The 20,533-nt window shown below is 45.0% G+C and overlaps 1 protein-coding gene across 2 annotated transcripts in view; it reads left to right on the top strand.

The window, feature by feature from the left end:
* The first annotated feature begins 2,064 nt into the window (after nucleotides 1-2,064).
* The window catches only part of GASK1A (golgi associated kinase 1A), a 94,211-nt gene continuing 75,742 nt past the window's right edge, over nucleotides 2,065-20,533 (top strand). Inside the window, exons 1-5 of one of the 2 annotated variants that reach the window (XM_027088340.1) lie at nucleotides 2,065-2,494; nucleotides 3,051-3,155; nucleotides 12,681-12,763; nucleotides 14,986-15,095; nucleotides 15,690-15,803. The gene's annotated coding sequence lies outside the window, so the exon portion shown is untranslated. Of the gene's footprint in view, nucleotides 2,527-3,050; nucleotides 3,156-12,680; nucleotides 12,764-14,985; nucleotides 15,096-15,689; nucleotides 15,804-20,533 lie in introns of both variants that reach the window. The other variant, XM_027088339.1, reaches the window with a different exon arrangement.

The following is a 20,533-nucleotide window of genomic DNA, read 5'->3' as shown; positions in this document are numbered from 1 at the left end:
CCCTCTTTTCAGGAACTGTAAGTACTTCTTCTTTCCAAGGCAGTTGTCTCCTTGTCTGTGACCTTACCATACATGATTTCTAAAACTCCTGGGTGTATGTTAAACACGGATGAACCCCACAATGTATAAATTTTTATGGCAAGTAATGGTAAATGCTATGAAGGATAATAAAGCAGGGAAGGGGTATAGAAAGGGATAGATAGAGTGATCAGGGACAGACTCTGATGAGGGGACATGTGAACAAGAGACCAAAGTAGGGAGCGAGATGTGCTGATATTTAGGGGCAGCATTTCAGGCAGAGGGAATAGCAACTGCTGGGGCCGAGGGGAGGGAACATGCTTGGACCATGTCCATAGGGAGGTGGTGAGGCTTCGGTGCTTAGGCGCGGGATGGGTTCAGCATATGGCAGGTGGACTGAATTGTGTCCCCCTCCCCAACTTTATATGTTAAAGCCCTAACCTCCAGTACCTCAGCATGTGACTGTATTTGGAGACAGGATCTTCAAAGACATAATTAAGTTAAAATGAGGCTGTTAGGGTGGTCGCTAATCCAGTCAGACTGGTGTCCATATGAGAAGAGGAGATTAGGACACAGACCCCAGGGGTGCACATGCATAGGCGGGTGACCGTGTGAAGTGGCAGCAAGAGGTTGGCCATCTGCAAGCCAAGGAGAGAGGCCTCAGAGGATACCAGCCAGCTGGCACCTTGATCTTGGACTTCCAGCCTCCTGTACCATAAGAAAATTAATTTCTGTTAAGCCATCCAGTCTGTGAAATTTTGTCATGGCCTAGGGCTAAATCGATGGCCAAATGTTACCTTGCAGTTATGGTTAGTTAGTCAGTGTGGGTGGAAGTTTGATCTGTGTTCTCCTGGCCCAGTGTGGTTTTCTCTAATCTTTTATATTACTTATGTTTTCAGGTAATTTGCAAGCTTCGTGATAGCATTCCTCACATACCCCTAAGTTGGAATATCTAAGTTATTTAATTTAGTTTTTTGTTTGACATTTAATTGATGAAGGAGTCTCACCAGCCCGCCCAACCCAATATCCTCTTCACTTTTCATTCTCTTTTGGTCTTCTGAGGCCACTCCCATGATCAGATTTCCATTTTCAACAATGTTACTCTCTTGGACCAACCATAATTATCTCGTCTTCTTTTGCATCTTTGGCTGTGAGACCAGATGTAGCCCCTTTCCCTTTTGGGTCCCAGGGCTTTTCCTTGTCTTTCTTCATTCCCTATGCTCTGTGAAACCAATTTGCAAACATACAAAAGCTGTGTATTTACAGCATACCGTCGTATCTTTGATGATCTAGTTCCCTCTCTAACATTTGCGTTTATTATTTTTTCTCAGCTTGTGAAATCAGGGCTGAATTTGCGCTTTTAGGCCTCAAAATAAGACATTCTGAGAAAAGTGAATCCCGTGGTTTGGCCTCAGAGGAACATTAAGAGACCTTCCCCAGGGATGTGGTTTTCAAGTTACCTGTGAATCAGAGAGCAAGATAGAGAGGCCTTCAGGAAGTCTCATAAGGGATGGAATGAAGAAAAATAAGAGAGATTCAGCAAAGGAGGGAGTAAACAATGAGAAAATTCCTATAAAAAATAGAGGTCAGGCTTCCCTGGTGGTGCAGTGGTTGGGAGTCCGCCTGCCGATGCAGGGGATGCAGGTTTGTGCCCCGGTCCGGGAGGATCCCACGTGCCGCGGGGTGGCTGGGCCCGTGAGCCATGGCCGCTGAGCCTGCGCGTCCGGAGCCTGTGCTCCGCAACGGGAGAGGCCACAACAGTGAGAGGCCCGCGTGCCGCAAAAAAAAAAAAAAGAAAGAAAAATAGATGTCATGCACATAAGAGATCAGAAAAAAATGTTGGGGTCAGTTCACACATCTGCAATTTCCAGGTGTGTAAAGAGTGTGGCAAAGCCTTTAACTTCAACTCAGCACCAGCAAGTCAGCACTGGAGAGAAATCTTTTATTTTATTTTTTTACCTGTACGCGGGCCTCTCACTGTTGTGGCCTCTCCCGTTGCGGAGCACAGGCTCCGGACGCGCAGGCTCAGCGGCCATGGCTCACGGGCCCAGCCGCTCCACGGCATGTGGGATCTTCCCGGACCGGGGCACGAACCCGTGTCCCCTGCATCGGCAGGCTGACTCTCAACCACTGCGCCACCACGGAAGCCTGAGAGAAACTTTTTAGATGCAAGGACTACAGCAAGGCCTTCAAGCAAAAAGTCAGCTTAAATCAATATCAATGGATCCAAAAGAAAAAAAGAAAAGGAAGGAAAAAAGAAAAAGAAAACCCCAAGATCAATGGATCCACCCTTGGGTGAAGCCCTACAAATGCAGAGTGTGGGAAAGGCTTCAACAAGAGTTCAGGATTGAAGCAGCACTGAAGGCTTCATGTTAGAGAAAAACCCTGTGAATGTAAGAAATGTGGGAAAGTCGTCATTCAGAACTCAAATTTTATTCGTCATTGGAGAATTCATCCTGGAGAGAAACTTTTAAATGTAATCTTGTTCTGTGTGTCCCCCTAGTGCAGGTTAGCAGGCCCTCCCCTTCTTGGCCTGATTATCCCAATCCAGCTGTACCTCCTGCCCTCCCCAGACTCTGCTCCAGCCAGTCCTCTCCACTCACTGCAACACACACTGTTTCAGTTTCTTCCTCTGAGCTTGTGCTTTTTCTGCTCCCCCAGATGCCCTCTCCCCATCTCTTCCCCTTTCTTTGATCCTATCTAGCCTTAAGACTTTTTGAAGCTTAGCACTTTGACCCTGCCTTTCTTACTACAGCCTCTTTTGTCTGTTTTCTTAAAGACAGCCTTATTATTTTTTAAAACTTTTTGGCCGTGCCATGCGGCATGTGGGATCTTAGTTCCCTGACCAGGGATCGAACCCACGCCCCCTGCATTGGAAGGGCAGAGTCTTAACCACTGGACTGCCGGGAAATTCCCAAGACAGACATTCTATTTACAATGAATTTATATGCTGGTTGTTTTGTTATTGTTGTTTTGTATTTTTATTTTTTGTTTTCCCTCCAGTTGACTCAATGTTATTTCCAACTCTGCAGTGGTGAGCTTCTCCATAGCAGGATTGGTCAGGAAGGTGGACTGTCCCCAAAGGAGATGAATATAAGGAATGACCTTGAGAGTGTCTGTCTTTCCTTAGATTTTAGGTAAGTTGTTTGCCCTGAGGCTCAGCTCTCTGATGTGTTCAAGGAAAAGTTTCAGATTATCTGGCTATCTTTTTTTTTTTTGGTTGTGCCATGCAGCATGTGGGATTTTAGGTCACTGACCAGGGACTGAACCCACGCCTACTGCGGTCTTAATCTCTGGACTGCCAGGGAGGTCCCAGTCTGGCTATTTTTTGTTGTAAGAGTGGGGCCATATTCTTCAGGTTTTAAAAAAATTTTATTTATTTATTTATTTATTTTTGGCTCTGTTGGGTCTTCATTGCCGTGTGCAGGCTTTCTCTAGTTGCGGCGAGTGGGGGCTACTCTTCGTTGCGGTGCACTGGCTTCTCATTGCGGTGGCTTCTCTTGTTGTGGAGCACGGGATCTAGGCACAGAGGCTTCAGTAGTTGTGGCACGCAGGCTCAGTAGTTGTGGCACATGGGTTCTAGAGCGCAGGCTCAGTAGTTGTGGCGCACGGGCTTAGTTGCTCCGCAGCATGTGGGATCTTCCCGGACCAGGCTCAAACCCGTGTCCTCTGCATTGGCAGGCGGATTCTTAACCACTGCGTCACCAGGGAAGTCCCTTCTTCAGTTTTTCTACATCTTGAGAAGAGGTGGATTTGGGGATTTTTAAAATTTTCAAAGTGGACCACACTTAAAAAAAAAAAAAAACAACACTGAACAACAGTTTGTAGATATTCATTAGCAACCAATGCAATGTGATGATTTTTGAGAGAGATGAGACACATAACATGAACCTCACATTCCCCAGACCTTCTCCTTGGGAATATTTGCCGAGCCGTGGCCCAGAGAGTTACAGCCTTTCTCAGTGTGTGGAGGAGATAGAGATCAGGCCTGCTATATGTTTTTCTTATTTTAACGTATTGTATAAATATGGAGAAATGTGTTGAAAAAGCACCAAGTAGTTGACAAAGGGGAGGAGTGTGTGACATTACCGGTGGCTGAATCTAGAGCCATTTCCAGGTCTGTCCTTTGTGGTTGTGATAATCGTGCAAAGAGGAACTGGTCTAAGGGACAGATGGGAGTTGAAATCCTGCCCTTGTTCCATTTGCCATGTCACGCACCTATGGGATTGTATCTCTTTAGGGGCTACTGTTTCCTAATAGGTACTGATGTGCCTTATGGGCTATTCTGGCCTTTCCCAGCATTTTTCTCTGTTGCTGTCTTTCACTCTAGAGTATAGGAAAGCTAGATATTCACATTTCCAGTCTATCTTGCATTCTATTGTTCAGTGGACATGGTAATGACTGCTACTCATCACCTAGTCTCCATTCTCTCCTGCTTCCGTAGAAATTGCTAAAATTTCCAGTTTTTTCAGCAGGTGTGTTTGGCCATGTGACCAACCTCTGGCCGTTGTGAAATGGTACGTGCAACTCTCTGGCCATGCACTTAAATCCATGCCCAGCACCACCATTAGACCAAGGAAAACAGGGTCCCACCCCAGGGCATGTGCCCAGGGTGTTCAAGGGGTCCTGCATTTAGGAGTTCTTTCCTCTACATTTTTTTTTTATTGGTTTATTTTTATCCATTTATTTATTTATTTATTTTGGCTGCACCGGGTCTTAGTTGCGGCATGTGGACTTCTTAGTTGCGGCATGTGAACTGCTAGTTGCGACATGTGAACTCTTAGTTGCGGCATGCAAACTCTTAGTTGCGGCATGCATGTGGGATCTAGTTCCCTGACCAGGGATCGAACCTGGGCCCCTCCATTGGGAGCGTGGAGTCTTACCCACTGGACCACCAGGGAAGTCCCCCCTTCCTCTACATTTTTAAAGTCATCTACTGTTGCCTGGGTGTGGCTAGGTCAAATAGGACTGTCAGATAGGGTGCTCCGAGAGTAGATTGTGATCTCTATGGGACCTGTGCTCTGTTTGTCCCATTTGGGATGCTCTCTGAGCATTTACTCAGTGTGTGGGCTGACCAGGTGTCCTAAAGAGCTCCAGAATGCACACCTGTAGGGTTGTGCCAGGGCCCTATGGCTGGACCTCATTTCTAGGAGGGCGGCCAGCGTGGGTTTTTCCCACAGGATCACATGACACTGGGCCATCAGAATGATGCTGACTGATTCAGGGTAACTCATTCATCTTAGGTACAGGTTTGAATTCAAGGCTCTGGGCTACTGTGGGTCTGCTGTCAACCCTTGGGGTGGGCTGCATGTGTGGGCCCCTGTGTCAGCTCTTGCTCTTCTGCGTTCCTACTGCAGTGCTGCTTATGGGCTACAATACCCGACGACAAGAGAGGTGGCAGCAAACATCCTTTATCTTGTGCATTCCCCACTCTTGGCCATGAGGGTGGTCACTCTTCCCCACACAACATGTCAGGCAGTTCTCTGGGGGTGGCCACACCTCTCTCCTCTGAGGGCTTTCTGATAGATGTCCTCTCTTACCCCCCACTGATGCAGTGACGGCATGCTGTCCTGGGTCAGTCTTAAGCTGCACTGGAAGGGGACATTCATTTCTTGGGTGAATTGAACTGCTCTTCTTACTCTTCGCATGGGCCCATTGCTCATCTTCCCCGTTGGTGGTGGTGGTATGGAAGGGAGAAGGATAACTGACATTGAAAGACATCACATTCCAGGAACGCAAAGATTATAGCAGTTGCTATGGTCTCAATGTTTGTGTCCCCTTCAAAATTCATACGTTGAAATCCTAACCCTGATGTGATGGTATTAGGAGGCAGGGCTTTTGGTAGGTGCTCTCATGAATGGGATTAGCGTTCTTACAAAAGAGATCGCACAGAGCTCCTTAGCTCCCTTCCATGTGAGGGCACCGCAAGAAGGCCCTGTCTATGAACCAGGAAGAGGGCCCTCACCAGAATTCGAACATGCTGGTGCCTTGATGTTGAACCTCCCAGCACCCAGAACTGTAAGAAATAAAATTCTGTTCTTTATAAGCTACCCAGGCTATAGTGTTTTGTCTAGCAGCCTGAATGGACTAAGACAGCAGTTTAAGAGCAGTTGTGGTTGTAAAATATGTGATTCAGTGATTAGACTATAACATTCCAAATGGTAAATTTAACATGACCAGGAAATCTATTACAGTTAATATTTTCCTGAATATTCTGCGTAAGACTTGTATTTGCACTTATTGTAATAACCTTTGAGGATGTCATTGGAAGCCAATATTCATGGGTGACATGATGATTCAATGCCGTTAGTAATGATCTAACCAGCATTCAATAAATGGTATTAAAGAACTGAAGAGGCAAGAATATCTATATTGTTTCAATTCTGTGGTGCGTTCAAGGATTTGAGGGATGATCAAGAAAAGACAAGACCTGAAGCATATAATATTGTACATCAACTATACCTCAATCCAAAAAAATTTTTTAAAGAAAAAGATAAGACCACTAGATGGCACTATTGTACAACAAACTACATTGGGCGGCCTCTGTACAGATCGCAGGACAGGGGAAGTCCCTTACTGAAGGGATAACCCAGCAGGGGCAGAAGGCGAGGGAATCCTGGGGAGGGGGTGGGGTGGAGAGGCGAATTGGAAAGGAGGCTTACTTGTCTAGGCAGTGTTGCTCAACAGCAAGGTGGGAGTCTCTGCCCTTCAGAGATCGTTGAAGGGCAGCAGCAGTTTGGGGTCTTCTATGGCCACAGAGTTTGTCTTATCCATGGCTGGCCGACGTTAGGTGCAGTTTCACGAATTATGCAAAGCAGGCAGGCTCTAAATAGCTAAAATTATGCTAATATGGGTTATGTTTAAAGCAATTGGATGAGTAAGAATTTGTAAAATGTGTAAAAAAATATTGTACCCTTAAAGCTTGTAAATATTGTACCCTTAAAGCTTGATATAAATTTCCTATGTTTATAGGTTATTACACAATTACAACTGAACATTCAAATTCGATAATATTCAAATTGCATTAATTTAATTTTAGGAACAGTGATGTTTTGCTAAAACTAGATTGCTGTTCTAAGATGAGTATTATGCTATAGGGTTTTTTGTTTGTTTGGCCTCACTGCACAGCTAGTGGGCTCTTAGTTCCCCAACCAGGGATCAGACCCAGGCCCTCAGCAGTGAAAGCTCACAGTCCTAACCACTGGACCACCAGGGAATTCCCTGGCATAGGTTGTTTTGATTTTGCCTTGGCAAACCTACCTAACCAAGTGTCTTTGGTTGATGGGAATTGGGAATGGCCTACTCCAACTGTCAGCATGATTTCCAGGCTCCATATCTGCTACATGGAAAATATGTCAAAGAGTAGGAGCAGCGACTTACATCTGAGAACATCCCAGTGGGAGGGAAAGAGAAATCATGTTTACTCCTCAGGAATACCGAAGTGCCCTGGAGTAATCTGACACTCTTCGGTAACAATGTTATCAGTAATGCTTTAAACTCCAGGTTCTTTTGAGCAGGGAGATCCTAACCCCTGCTCTCGCATATTTAAAGGTCTTTTGGAGGTGACCACAGACACTCCTATAAAGCTCTCAGGGTATGCAGACGATTGAGGACTTGAGGTTATCTTGAAAAGATGTGACCTGGATTCCACACAAGGGCCTCGTGGATCCCGGGGAAGTGTTGGCCTCAGTAGGATATGGCTGAGGGCTGGATGCTCCTCTGGACACAGCCTTCTTGGCAGTGTGAGATGAAAAGACTTGTAAACTGTGAGCCCCATGTGGGGCATCACAGTGGCTGGGGTAGGAACTAGACACATGAGGACATTTGGCAGTGGTGGACAAATGAAGTGGCGGACAAGTCTAAGAAAGGTTGCAGGACTGTGTGTAGGCTTCTAACTGGGGCCCGGATTCACTTCTCACCCTCCCTCACTCATTCATGGTGGCTCTCCCTATGCAGGACAGAAAAGCACCTCCTTTTTGACTTTCTAAGGGTCTTCTGGGTATATATTAAGATCGCTACTCTGTTCCTCGACTTTCATTCATTCAGCAAACGTTTCGGTGCCTCCTCTGTCTTGAGGTCTCCGCCCCGTCCAGGTCAGGCCCTCAGCCCAGTTCAGCTGTCTCTCCAGGTCCCTGATTTCTCCTCTAGGCCCTGAAGGGAGGGACTCACCAGTAGGTGGAAAATCTGCCAGGCAGGGGCCGGGCCTGTCCCGGCAGGGAAGAGGCTCCTGCCTCCAAGAGGAAGAATGACCTCGCAGGCTCCACTGCTCATTGGCTCAGCTGGGCCCCGCCCCTTCACCTGATATCCAATGGAATGAAGGCCCTGCTTCCTTCTCCGGTCTTAGGGTTAGGACAAGCCAAGTCCTCTGCCTTGACTCAGAACGCAGAGTCTCATGGATTCGCTAGTGGTCCGGTGGTTAGGACTCTGCACTTTGACTGCCGAGGGCCAGGGTTTGATCCCTGGTCAGGGAAATGAAATCCCGCAAGCCGTGTGACGCGGCCAAAAAAATAAAAAAGAATGCGGAGCCTGAGAGGAAGACACTACCTCGCCTTTTTTTCCTCAGGCTCGTCTGGTGGGAACTAGAAGGAGGAATCACCGAGATGTGGGGTCCTCTAAAATCACTAGAGAGAATTTAAGGTAAATTATAGGTTGACAGGTCACTGTGATGACGTACTTCCGGCTCAGCCATTGCTGTTAGCGCGTGAGGGTTTGGTTTTTGAAGACCCGCGAGTGGTTCCTCAAAGCTCTGTTCACTGGAAAGGGGCAGAGGCCCTCAGAGTCCACAGTGAGCGGGTCTGGCTTGGTCTGAGCACGACGGGAAGGACCCTGGGGGAGACCGGCGCGGCTACTGCTGCTCCCGGGGTCCTCACCCCAACGCCCATGCTCGACTCGTTCGCATGGAGAGGGCGCGCTGGCGGGCCGGGGACGCCGGCCGCAGGCTCCTGACGCCTAGTTTCTCGTCCCCAGGACAGCCCGTGGCCTATTCAGACTTGGATACTGACACAAATTCAAGTGTTGACACCGAGGTTCTCAAATTTTTTTGTCTGCGCTCCAGGACGCACTGTCAGCAGAGAACACTCCCCTTGGTCGCTCCAGCCCCGTCTTGTACAGGCTGCGGAGACCCCAGCCCTACCCCTAGGCCTGTGCACAATTACTTAACGCTCTTTCCCTTTTCAGGTGGTCTCAGGAAATCAGTCTGTGATCACTTTATTCGCCTTACTCGCCTGGCCATGTTTAAACCCAATCTGGAAGCGATTCGTAGAGTACCCAAAGTTTTAAGAGGACTGAAATGGTTTTCTCCCCCCACCCCCATGGAGGATACTTCCTTCACAGAATTGGAGAACGTGGAGCCCTGGATTAAGATTGGCTCATATGAATGTTTAATCTAAAATCTTGGGACTTCACTGGCGATCCAGTGGTTAAGACTCGGGGCTTCCACTGCAGGGGGCACAGGGTTCCATCCCTGGTTGGGGAACTAAGATGCCTCGTGCTGTGCAGTGCAACAAAAATAAATAAATAAAAATAAAACTTTTTTTTTTTTTTTTGTGGCTTGGGTTATATCTATCAAGATAGATATATATCTTGATATATATCTTGATATATATCAAGATAGATATATATATATATATAGATATATCTATATCTATATATATATATATCTATATCTATCTATATATCTATATCTATATATATCTATATCTATATATATATCTATATCTATCAAGCGCCTAATATGTGTCTAATGTTTAGCATATAATATCCTATGCACAGTATTGGGGCTATGGAAACATTATTTATTTATTTATTTATTATTATTTTTAAATTTTATTTAATTTTATTTTTGGCTGTGGTGGGTCTTCATTGCTGCACGTGGGCTTTCTCTAGTTGCGGTGAGTGGGGACTACTCTTCGTTTCAGTGCGCGGGCTTCTCATTGCGGTGGCTTCTCTTGTTGCGGAGCATGGGCTCTAGGCATGTGGGCTTCAGTAGTTGCAGCACGCGGGCTCAGTAGTTGTGGCTTGTGGGCTCTAGAGCACAGGCTCAGTAGTTGTGGCACACGGGCTTTGTTGCTCCGTGGCATGTGGGATCTTCCCAGACCAGGGCTTGAACCCGTATCCCCTGTATTGGCAGGCGAATTCTTAACCACTGCGCCACCAGGGAAGCCCAGCATTTCTTGATCTAGTTCTCTTCCCATCCTTTATTTCACTCCTCATTACATTCTCTTAACGTAATTGTCATAACGTAATTGTTAAGGTTCACAATCAATCAGATAAAACATATGGTCCCTGCCATTAGTGAAGTGTGTTGTGATTTGTTTCCCACCTGGGCTTGTTGTTTATGCTTCAATTCCATAGCTATGGTTTTCCCCACAGGAAAGTAGGAGTGTTTTGTACTTTGTAAGGGTGGCCTCTGCTGCTGTTCTACTTCCAGATGCTTTGCTTTTCATAGTGTCAACTGTACAGATCACATCTTTTTGCTTAAGGCCATTTGTTTAATATGTCAGTAATATTAAGTATCCACTGTAAGGGATGTTTATTACAAAGATACGATGACAGTATCATGATTTAAGAGAATTAAAGTACACAACTACAAGGGGTACCCAGTTACTCAGTATGAATCCCTGCTTTTGTTACCTTTGGACAAAACCATCCATGAGTTTAGCAGCATTACCTGTGTAGGTTTGCATTGTGTTGTTTTATTTGTTTTTGTTTTTGACAGTGCCACAGGGCTTGTGGGATCTTCGTTCCCAGACCAGGGATCGAACCCAGGCCCCCAGCATTGGCAGCTTAGAGTCCTAACCACTGGACCACCAGGGAATTACCACATTGTGTTTTCTTTTAAAGTTCTTTTGTTTACACTTATAGCTACTCTTCCCCGTCCATTCCCCGCCCCCCCCATCCCACCCCTGGAATCCCTGCAACTATCAAGATGTGGTTTTTAGCCTCCCCTGACAGCTCTTTCCCTGACAGCCTCAGCTTCCTCTACCTTCCTGGATAGCTTTCTGGTTTCACTAAGTAGGGTCAGTGGAGGAAAGGGCTATGTGCTGACTGTATAAAGTCTTTTGTCTGATGGACCCTGAGACTTAATAGCAAACTGCAGATAAGGAGTTGAAATGGAAGTTGTTTTTAAGTCTACGAGTGCATGCACTTTTATGCTTATTAACGATTTCCAATCAAACTAATGGTGGCTATTTGTATTTCAGGTGTCGCCTTTAATGTGTAAACCTTGCTGATTCATTCTGTAGGATGGCAGAAGGCTTATTTCCTAATGATGAACTGGTTAACTGACCTAGAAAGGGAGTTAGAACTATTAGTTTACAAATAAAATTGCTTGGCTTCCCTGATGCAACAATATTTAGAACTTGGAGTATTTGAGACATGTCATGAAGTTGATGGATCATTTAATATGGTAGTGTTTTTCTTCTCACCACCTATCCCCAACACTCTTATAAAATTGAATGATCATCTTATAATCAATCTGCATTTAGAGGAAAAAAATAGTAGTAGAGAGACATCAAGGTGTTCCTAATATGGGATTTCCCTGGCAGTCCAGTGGTTAAGACTTCGCCTTCCAGTGCAGGGAGTGAAGGTTTGGTCCCTGGTCAGGGAGCTAAGATCCCATATGCCTGTGGCCAAAAAACCAAAACAAAACAAAAGCAATATTGTAACAAATTAAATAAAGACTTTAAAAATGGTCACATATCAGGGCTTCTCTGGTGGTGCAGTGGTTAAGAATCTGCCTGCCAATGCAGGGGACACAGGTTTGAGCCCTGGTTCGGGCAGATTCCCCATGCTGTGGAGCAACTAAGCCCTGTGAACCACAACTACTGAGCCGGCACTCTAGAGCCTGCAAGCCACAACTACTGAAGTCCGTGCGCCTAGAGCCCTTGCTCTGCAACAAGAGAAGCCACTGCAATGAGAAGCCTGCACACCGCATCGAAGAGTAGCCCCCGCTCACCGCAACTAGAGAAAAGCCTGCACACAGCAATGAAGACCCAACACAGCCAAAAAAAAAAAAGAGGTCCCACATCAAATCTTTAAAAAAAAAAAGATGTTCCTAATAAACTATTTTCAAATTCCATTTTGACTTTTACTACTGTCTGACTGTGTGGATTCTTGGGATATTTTTTTTTTTTTTTTTTTTTGGCTGCATCGTGTGGCAGGCAGGATCTTCGTTCCCAGACCAGGGATCAAACTCACACCCTCATGCATAGAGTCTTAACCAGTGGACCACCAGGGAAGTCCTGACTCTAGGGATCTTAATTGGAACTCTAGTTTTCTTTTCAGCCCATAACATTCTCTCCACTGTACCACTGTATGCCCTAGTTTCCTTTTCTGTCCTCTTTCCTAAGATGTCTTCTTTGGAGTACTGAAAATTAGTTTTGTCAGTCCACCTTCGCATCTGTTCGCTGAACCAGTCAGCTGAATATGTACCTGGGAAATTGTATATTAATTATATTCTCCACACGATTTCTGTTTCTGTGTTCCCTCTTATGCCTGCTGTCTCACCTCTGTGACTTGAGAATTGCCACCGATACAAGGCAATAACTAATGAATAGTATTGATAGTTCATGTAGCCCCCCAAAAAGAATGGGTCAGATGCTATATGCAAGAATTAGGGTCAGTAGAATTATTGTCACTAATGCTTCTTTCTTTACTTTCAGTTCCTGAGAGTGTTACCTTTCCCCGAGACAGGAATAAAAGCGGTCAGATGACGACAACAGTGTCCTTAACAACCTGGCCCCAGGTGAGCTGGGTTCCCTCTGCCCCTGCATGTATGCATGTGCATATGTACAGAAATATTTATATATGCACATATTAAAGTATACAAGTGTATATAAGTTTATATATGTTACATATGCATATATAAAATATATATAACGTACTTTTATATATATAAATATGTAAATTTGCTTTCTCATTGAGGTATAGCTTATAATAAATATAACTCACTGTATAGCTCACTTTTTAGAAATATACACACCTGTAAGACCATCATTCATATTGAGACATAGAGCATTATCAGTACCTCAACAGACTCCCTCATGCACCATCCCAAGCAGTCCACCCCAAAGTTGACCTTTATGGGACTTCCCTGGCGGTCCAGTGGTTAGGACTGCCCTCACTGCCAAGGGCCTGGGTTCAATCCCTGGTCAGGGAACTAAGATCCCACAAGCCGCGTTGCCAAAACAAAACAAAAAAAGATGACCATTATTTTGACTGCTATGACAATATATTAGTTTTATTTGTTCTTAAATTTCATGTAAATGGAATCATTCAAAATTTACTTTTTTTGTATCTGCCTTCTTTTGCTCAGTTTTATGTCTGTGAACTTCACCCGTGTGGTTGCACATAGCAGTAGTTTGTACTTTTTCATTGCTGAATAGTTTTCCATTATATGATTATACCACATTTTATTTATTCATTCTACCGTGGATGGACATTTTGATTGTTTCCAGTTTTCGACTACTATGAATAAGAAGGCAGCGAACATTCTTGCTTATGCCTTTTGATGAACACATGCACTCGTTTCTCTGGGGTGTATCTTTAGGAGTCAAATTGCTAGGTCATAGGCTATACATTTGGTTAGTTTTAGTAGATGCTGCCCAACAATCTTCTGAAATGGTTGTTCCAATTTATACTTTTACCAGCAGTACAAGAAAGTTCCAGTTGCTCCACATCCTTGCAAATACTTCTCATTCATTCTTTTTTTCCGTTTTTCTTTTCTTTTTTTTTTTTTTTTTTGCCGTACGCGGGCCTCTCACTGTTGTGGTCTCTCCCTTTGTGGAGCACGGGCTCTGGACGCGCAGGCCCAGTGGCCATGGCCCACGGGCACAGCCACTCCACGGCATGTGGTATCCTCCCGGACCGGGGCACAAACCCGTGTCCCCTGCATTGGCAGGCAGACTCTCAACCACTGCGCCATCAGGGAAGCCCTCTCATTCATTCTTGATATCATATTGGGGTTTTTTAATTGCCTTTTCTCCACTAAGGAGTGATACAGAGCACCATTTCCTATGTTTATTGCATACGTGGATGTCCACTTATGTGAAGTCGCTGTTGAGATACGTTCCCATTGTTTCTTACATTGTGTGTCATTTTTTTCCTCCAAGTTGTAGTAATTATGGATTTGAGTCCTATGTCAGATGTATGTATTATGAAATTCCTTTTCCCAGTCTGTGGCTTGCTTTTTCACTCTCTTATTAATTTATTTTTTTGGCCGTGCCTCGAGGCTTGCAGGATCTTAGTTCCCCAGTCAGGGATGGAACCCGGGCCCCCTGTGGTGGAAGCGCAGAGTCCCAATCACTGGAAAGCAAGGGAATTCCCACTTTTTCACTCTCTTAATGTTGTCCTTTGATAAACAGACTTTTCTCTAGCCCATCTCAAGTAAACGGTACTTTCCTATGCTTCTCTGACCTCACTACCTCTACATGGGGGTGGGGAGTCACGGACAAATGTGAGAGCATTGTGCCTGGGGTCGTGAGAAAGGAGACAAGAAGGAGGAAGAACTTGGATGAAAGCACAATTGAGAAATGACAGGACTGTGAGCAGCCCAAATAATCAGCCAAATATATTATACGAAGTGGGAAGGAGCTCAGAGCTAAGGTAGCAGCCATATCCCATTATACGTTAGTTTTTCTTTTATATATATATATATACATTCATGCTCAGGCCCAAGCCTAGCTTCTATATTATAGTCTATTTGGAGGTTGCATATGTTTGGAAGCTCATAGTGAAGGTGTATTTTGTTCTAACTGGGAAAGTATGTGGAACTCTGGCTGGCTGTCTACCTTTAATTTGTGTCCTCTTCCTCTACACCTTCCAACTTTTACACAAAAACTTCTCAGGCACATGAGGGACACAGTACTAAATATACGTCCTTGTAGATGCTGTTCTCAGCCTCTCATTGACAGTTTTGACCATCACCAAAGTCCTGAGGCCTGGGATAGGAGGAACTTGTCATTTCAGGAATCAGTGGCTTTTGAGGATGTGGCTGTGTACTTCACTGAAAAGGAATGGGCCAGCTTGACACCTGCTCAGAGGGCCTTGTACAGGAGTGTGATGCTGGAGAACTCTATGTGAGGCCTTCCTAAAGCCTTAGCCTCTCTGCTGCTGTTCTCTCTGGGCCCTAAGAAGCTAAAGGTTCTCTTACAACTATTAACTGACCCCAAATGGTGATGTTAAGAGTTTCCAGGTACACAGAGCCCTGGAGTCTATTTGACTTCCAAGAAGGCTTTCCTTCTTTTTCCATCATAAAAGCTGTCCTCCCTCCGGACCTGCCTTAGAGGTGATTCTCTGGGTACACCAGGGCTCGAGCAATCTCTTGGTACCCTCACCCTAGTATTGAACCTCCAGATTATCTTGAGAGAACTCAGCCCCTTTGTCTCCATGTCGGAGTTGCTCCTAGGAGCCATACATCCGTTTTCCACAGTTAGAGAATTTTCCATTCTTTAACAAGGAAGGTAAAACATTTTGTTTTCCTTTAAATAGAAATTTGCCTCCCAGAGTGTCTCAGGCTTCCTTGGAAGCACTGTCCAAGATCTCCTCCCAGAACCTGTCCTGTACCTGTTTAGGGTACCTCTTGCTCAGTTCCCCCAGGGTTACTCCCCCCGCCGAGACTGACCCGTGTGACTCTGCTCTTCATTGTGTTGTTTCTTCTTCCCTTCAAGCAGCATCGTCCACTTCCAAACTAGCTCTGATCTCTCATCTTGAGCAAGGAAAAGAGTCACGTTTCACCCAGCCCCAGAGACCCCTAAGCAGGAGGAACAGGAGAGCAGTTTCTACAGGTGAGTTAAACAAGGAATGCCCTTTGTTTTTATTTGATTAAAATGATTAAGTGTGTTCTCTCTGCCGAGCATCATGGAGTGTTTGGGATCCTTAATCACACTGTTTCTGATTGGTCTGTTTTTCATCTATTTAAATGGAGTACACAACACCGTGCTTCAGTGTCTTACATACTAGGATGATTTTATCCCTGGGGATATGTGGAATGATTTTTCGAAGTACTTTACTGGTTATGTGTGATAACCATTTACCAGTTTCTCCCAGTTTTACAAAAATGATAAACTCAGTGCAAGTATTATCTTGTCAACTAATCAACAAAACAAATAGAAAAAATTATTTTTGCTTTTCATGATTATTAATAAGTTAAACATTTTTAAAAATTTGATTCTTATTTTATTTTGGAGTACAGTTAATTTACAATGCTGTGTTACTTTCAGGGGTACAACTAAGTGATTTAGTTATACGTATCCATATACCGATTCTTTTTCAGGTTCTTTTCCATATAGGTTATTACAGAATATTGAGTAGAGTTCCCTGTGATATACAGTGGGTCCTTGTTAATGATCTATTTTATATGTATATTAATGTGTATATGTTAATCCAAACCTCCTAATATATCCCACCTGCCCACCTTTCTGCTTTGGTAACCATACGTTTCTTTTTTAAATCTGTAGTCTGTTTGGGGCTTGTCAGGTAGTTCATTTGTACCAATTATTAGATTCCCCCTTACGCTTCACCTACCCAGGCAGATGTCAACTCCTGCAAAACCGCTCTGCTGAGGGTTCGTCATCCGTACGTGGGGAGACTCTAAGGAAGGAGGCTGGAGGTGGGGACCTTACTGCTAGGAGACTTGGAGACTAGGTGACTTGTCAAAGCTCTTCGAGGCCAGAGGGTCCACCATCCTTTGGGTGCACTGAGCTTGGTTAAGCTGTAGGGGGGCCTGCCTGGATCTGGTGATGGTGGTCCCATGCAGAGGGGACCAGGCACTACAGGGCCAGCGGGAGCGCATTTGCTGGTACATCCTCCTCAGCTCCCTCAGCCCCAGGACCCTCCATCCTTGGGACCCAAGCCTGCGCAGGCTCCAGAGATGTGACATTAGCTCAGGTTACCAGGCCTGAGGGGAATATAGTAGGCATTTCTTTCCTTCTTCTTTTTGTTTGTTTGTTTGTTTCTAATTTAACTTTTAGGTTATATTGGAGTAGAGCTGATTTACAAAGTTGTGTTTATTTTAGGTGTAGAGCAACTTGATTCAGTTATACATATCAATATATCAATTCTTTTTCGAATTCTTTCCCCATTTATGTTATTACAGAGTGCTGAGTAGACTTTCCTGTGCTATAGAGTGGGTCCTTGTGGATGACATATTTTCTATATATATGAGTGTGTGTATGTTAATGCCAACTTCCTAATTTATCCCTCCTGCTCACCCTTCCCCTTTGGTAACCATAAATTTCTTTTTGAAGTCTGCGAGTCTGTTTCAGGCTTGTGAAGTAGTTCATTTGTATCAATTTTTAAATTCCACATGTAAGTGATATCCTATATTTGTCATTCTCTGTCTGACTGAGTTCACTTAGAATGATCACTTCTAGGTCCATCCATATTGCTGCAGATGGCATTATTTCATTCTTTTTTTTTTTTTAATGTCTGATGGATACTCCATTGTGTATATCAACCACATCTGCTTTATCCATTCATATGTTGATGGACATTTTGGTTGCTTTCATGTCTTGGCCATTTTCAATAGGGCAATGAATGTTGGCGTGCATGTGTCTTTTTTTTTTTTTTTTTTTTTTTTGCAGTACGCGGGCCTCTCACTGCCGTGGCCTCTCCCGTTGCGGAGCACAGGCTCCGGATGCACAGGCTCAGCGGCCATGGCTCATGGGCCCAGCCTCTCCGCGGCATGTAGGATCTTCCTAGACCGGGGCACGAACCCGTGTCCCCTGCATTGGCAGGCGGACTCTCAACCACTGCGCCACCAGAGAAGCCCCAAGTGTCTTTTTGAAATAGGGTTTTCTGTGGATATACTCCCAGGAATGGGACTGCCGGATCATTTGGTAGCTCTAGTTTTAGTTTTTTAAGGAAGCTCCATACTGTTCTTCACAGTGGCTCTTAACCAATTTCCATTCTCACCAACAGGGAGGACGGTTCCCTTTTCTCCACACCCTCTCCAGCATTTATTGTTTGTAGACATTTTGATGATGGCCATTCTGACTGGTGCGATGTGATAGCTCGTTGTCATTTTCATTTTCATTTCTCTGATAATTAGCCACGTTGAGCATCTTTACATGTGCTTTTATTTTCTTTTTCCCTTAAACAGTGTGAGTAAAAGTTATCTCTTGAAATGGGCTTCTGGAAAGTCTTCCCGTTTTTGAATTCTTCTTCGATGACCTACCCCAGGACATTACTTGAGGGCAGGTATCACTTAACGCCCCTCAGGCCTTGTGAACATTAAGTGCCCAGCAGCACCGGGTTTATAGCTGTTGTTACAGGAAGCGGCCACAAGGCGGCAGGATTTCTTCATGCTCCAGTGCGGTGACTCAGGCAGCCAGAGCCTTAGGGAAGGTTGTGTTCCTGGCTTGTAAATGAGAGGGGAGTGTGCCAGCACAAAGACTCAAGGGCTTGTGCCTCATTCCTTCTTCCCCCTTACCCTGGCAGATGGCAACCCCTGCATAACCACTCTGCAGAGGGTGCTGTCGTCCGTACATGGGGCTACTCTAAGGAAGGAGGCTGGAGGTGGGGACCTTACCACTAGGGGACCTGGTGACCAGGTCCCCTGTCAACGCTCTTTGAGCCCAGAGGGTCCACCATCTTTTGGGTGCAGTAGGCTTCGCTTAGGTGTAGGAGGGCCTGCCTGGATCTGGTGATTGTAGTCCCACCTCGAGGGGACGGGGCACTCTGAGTCCGGGCGGGGCTCATTTGCTGGCACATCCTCTCCCCGGCTCCCTCCGCACCAGCACACTCCAGCCAGGGGACCCAAGGCTGCTCAGGCTCCAGGGATGTGACACCAGCCCAGGTCACTAGGCCTGAGGGGAATAGAGTAGGCATTTCTTTCCTTATTTTTTTTGTTTTGTTTTTCATTTAACTTTTACTTTAAATTGGAGTTGAGTTGATTTACAATGTTGTTTTTGTTTTAGGTGTACAGTGAATTGATTCGTTATAGATATCCATATGTCTATTGTTTTTCGAATTCTTTCCCCATTTAGGTTATTACAGAGTGCTGAGTAGAGTTCCCTGTTCTGTATAGTAGGTCCCTGTTGATGATCTATTTTATATATGTGTGTGTGTGTGTGTGTGTCTGTGTGTGTGTGTGTATGTTAATGCCAACCTCCTAATTTATCCTCCCTGCCCACCTTTCCCCTTTGGTAACCATAAATGTCTTTTTGAAGTCTGCGAGTCTGTTTCTGTTTTGTCAAGTTGTCATTTGTATCAATTTTTACATTCCACCTATAAGTGTTATCCTATGATATTTGTCTTTGTCTGACTGTGTTCACTTAGTTTGATCACCTCTACGTCCATCCATTTTGTTGCAGATGGCATTATTTCATTTTTTTAATGGCTGCATCATATTTCATATATATGTATACCACATCTTCTTTATTGAGCACCTAACGTGAGCCAAGTATTATTGTGTGGAGTTTATATTCTTTATCTCAATGGTATAATAGCTCTGTGCAGTTAGGGGTTATTATTGTCACAATTTTTTTTCCCATAAATAAATTTATTTATTTATTTATTTAGCCTGGGTTGGGTCTTCGTTCCTGCACGTGCGCTTTCTCTAGTTGCAGCGAGCGGGGCCTACTCCTCGTTGCAGTGCACAGGCTTCTCACTGTGGTGGCTTCTCTTGCTGCGGAGCACAGGCTCTAGGTGCACAGGCTTCAGTAGTTATGGCCCGAGGGCTCAGTAGTTGTGGCTCACGGGCTCTAGAGCTCAGACTCAGTAGTCGTGGCACACAGGCTTAGTTGCTCTGGAGCATGTGGGATCTTGCCGTGTCCCCTGCATTGGCAGGCGGATTCTTAACCACTGCACCACCAGGGAAGTCCTATTGTCAGAATTTTACGAATGAATACATGGGGGTTTACCGAGAGGTTTGAATTCATATTCAGTGAGTATGTCTCCACGTGTGACCATGGTTGCACCACTTTCGTTTTTCATCTACGCCTATTGCTGCTTTGTGCCCCACTCTAGGTTCTTGAGGTAGGTATCCCAGGCTTCTCTCTCTTCACTACTCCTGGCCCTGCTGCTGAAAGACCTCCCGTGACCTGGCTCCTGTACACGGAGCCTGTGGAAGGGCCAGTCGCAGCCTCTGTCTTCCCTTCCATACTCAGAACTGAAGATCTTACTTGGAGGCCTTACTGGTGAGGAGTCAGATGCTCACAGAAAATAATAGGAACAAAAGACAGAAAAGTTGGGGAAAGCAACTGTAGAGTTTATCACAGCCTGGCGATGGGGAAGAAGGCTAGAGAACCATGTTGGCTGGCAATCGATGTTACATAAATGAATATGTATGTGAAGATCTGATCGTTTATGTAGCAGAGCCAACTGTTGAGATAGGCATGTATGACAAGAAGCTGATAGCTGCTTGGACTTGCTAAAAATTGAATTAATTTTAATTTTAAGCAATACAGTGTTTAGTGAGAAGTGGCTGTGCCTCAGTATATTTCCAATGCCAATGCACCTGAGTCTTGTGCCACCCTGTGATAGAATCTGCATTGCATGCCATCCGTGCCAGGAG

This window comes from Aethalodelphis obliquidens, unplaced genomic scaffold (genome assembly GCF_003676395.1).
Source record: "Aethalodelphis obliquidens isolate GAN/ISIS:26980383/991018 unplaced genomic scaffold, ASM367639v1 scaffold62, whole genome shotgun sequence".
NCBI classification, from domain to species: domain Eukaryota; kingdom Metazoa; phylum Chordata; class Mammalia; order Artiodactyla; family Delphinidae; genus Aethalodelphis; species Aethalodelphis obliquidens.
This window is presented reverse-complemented; position numbering and strand designations above follow the sequence as displayed.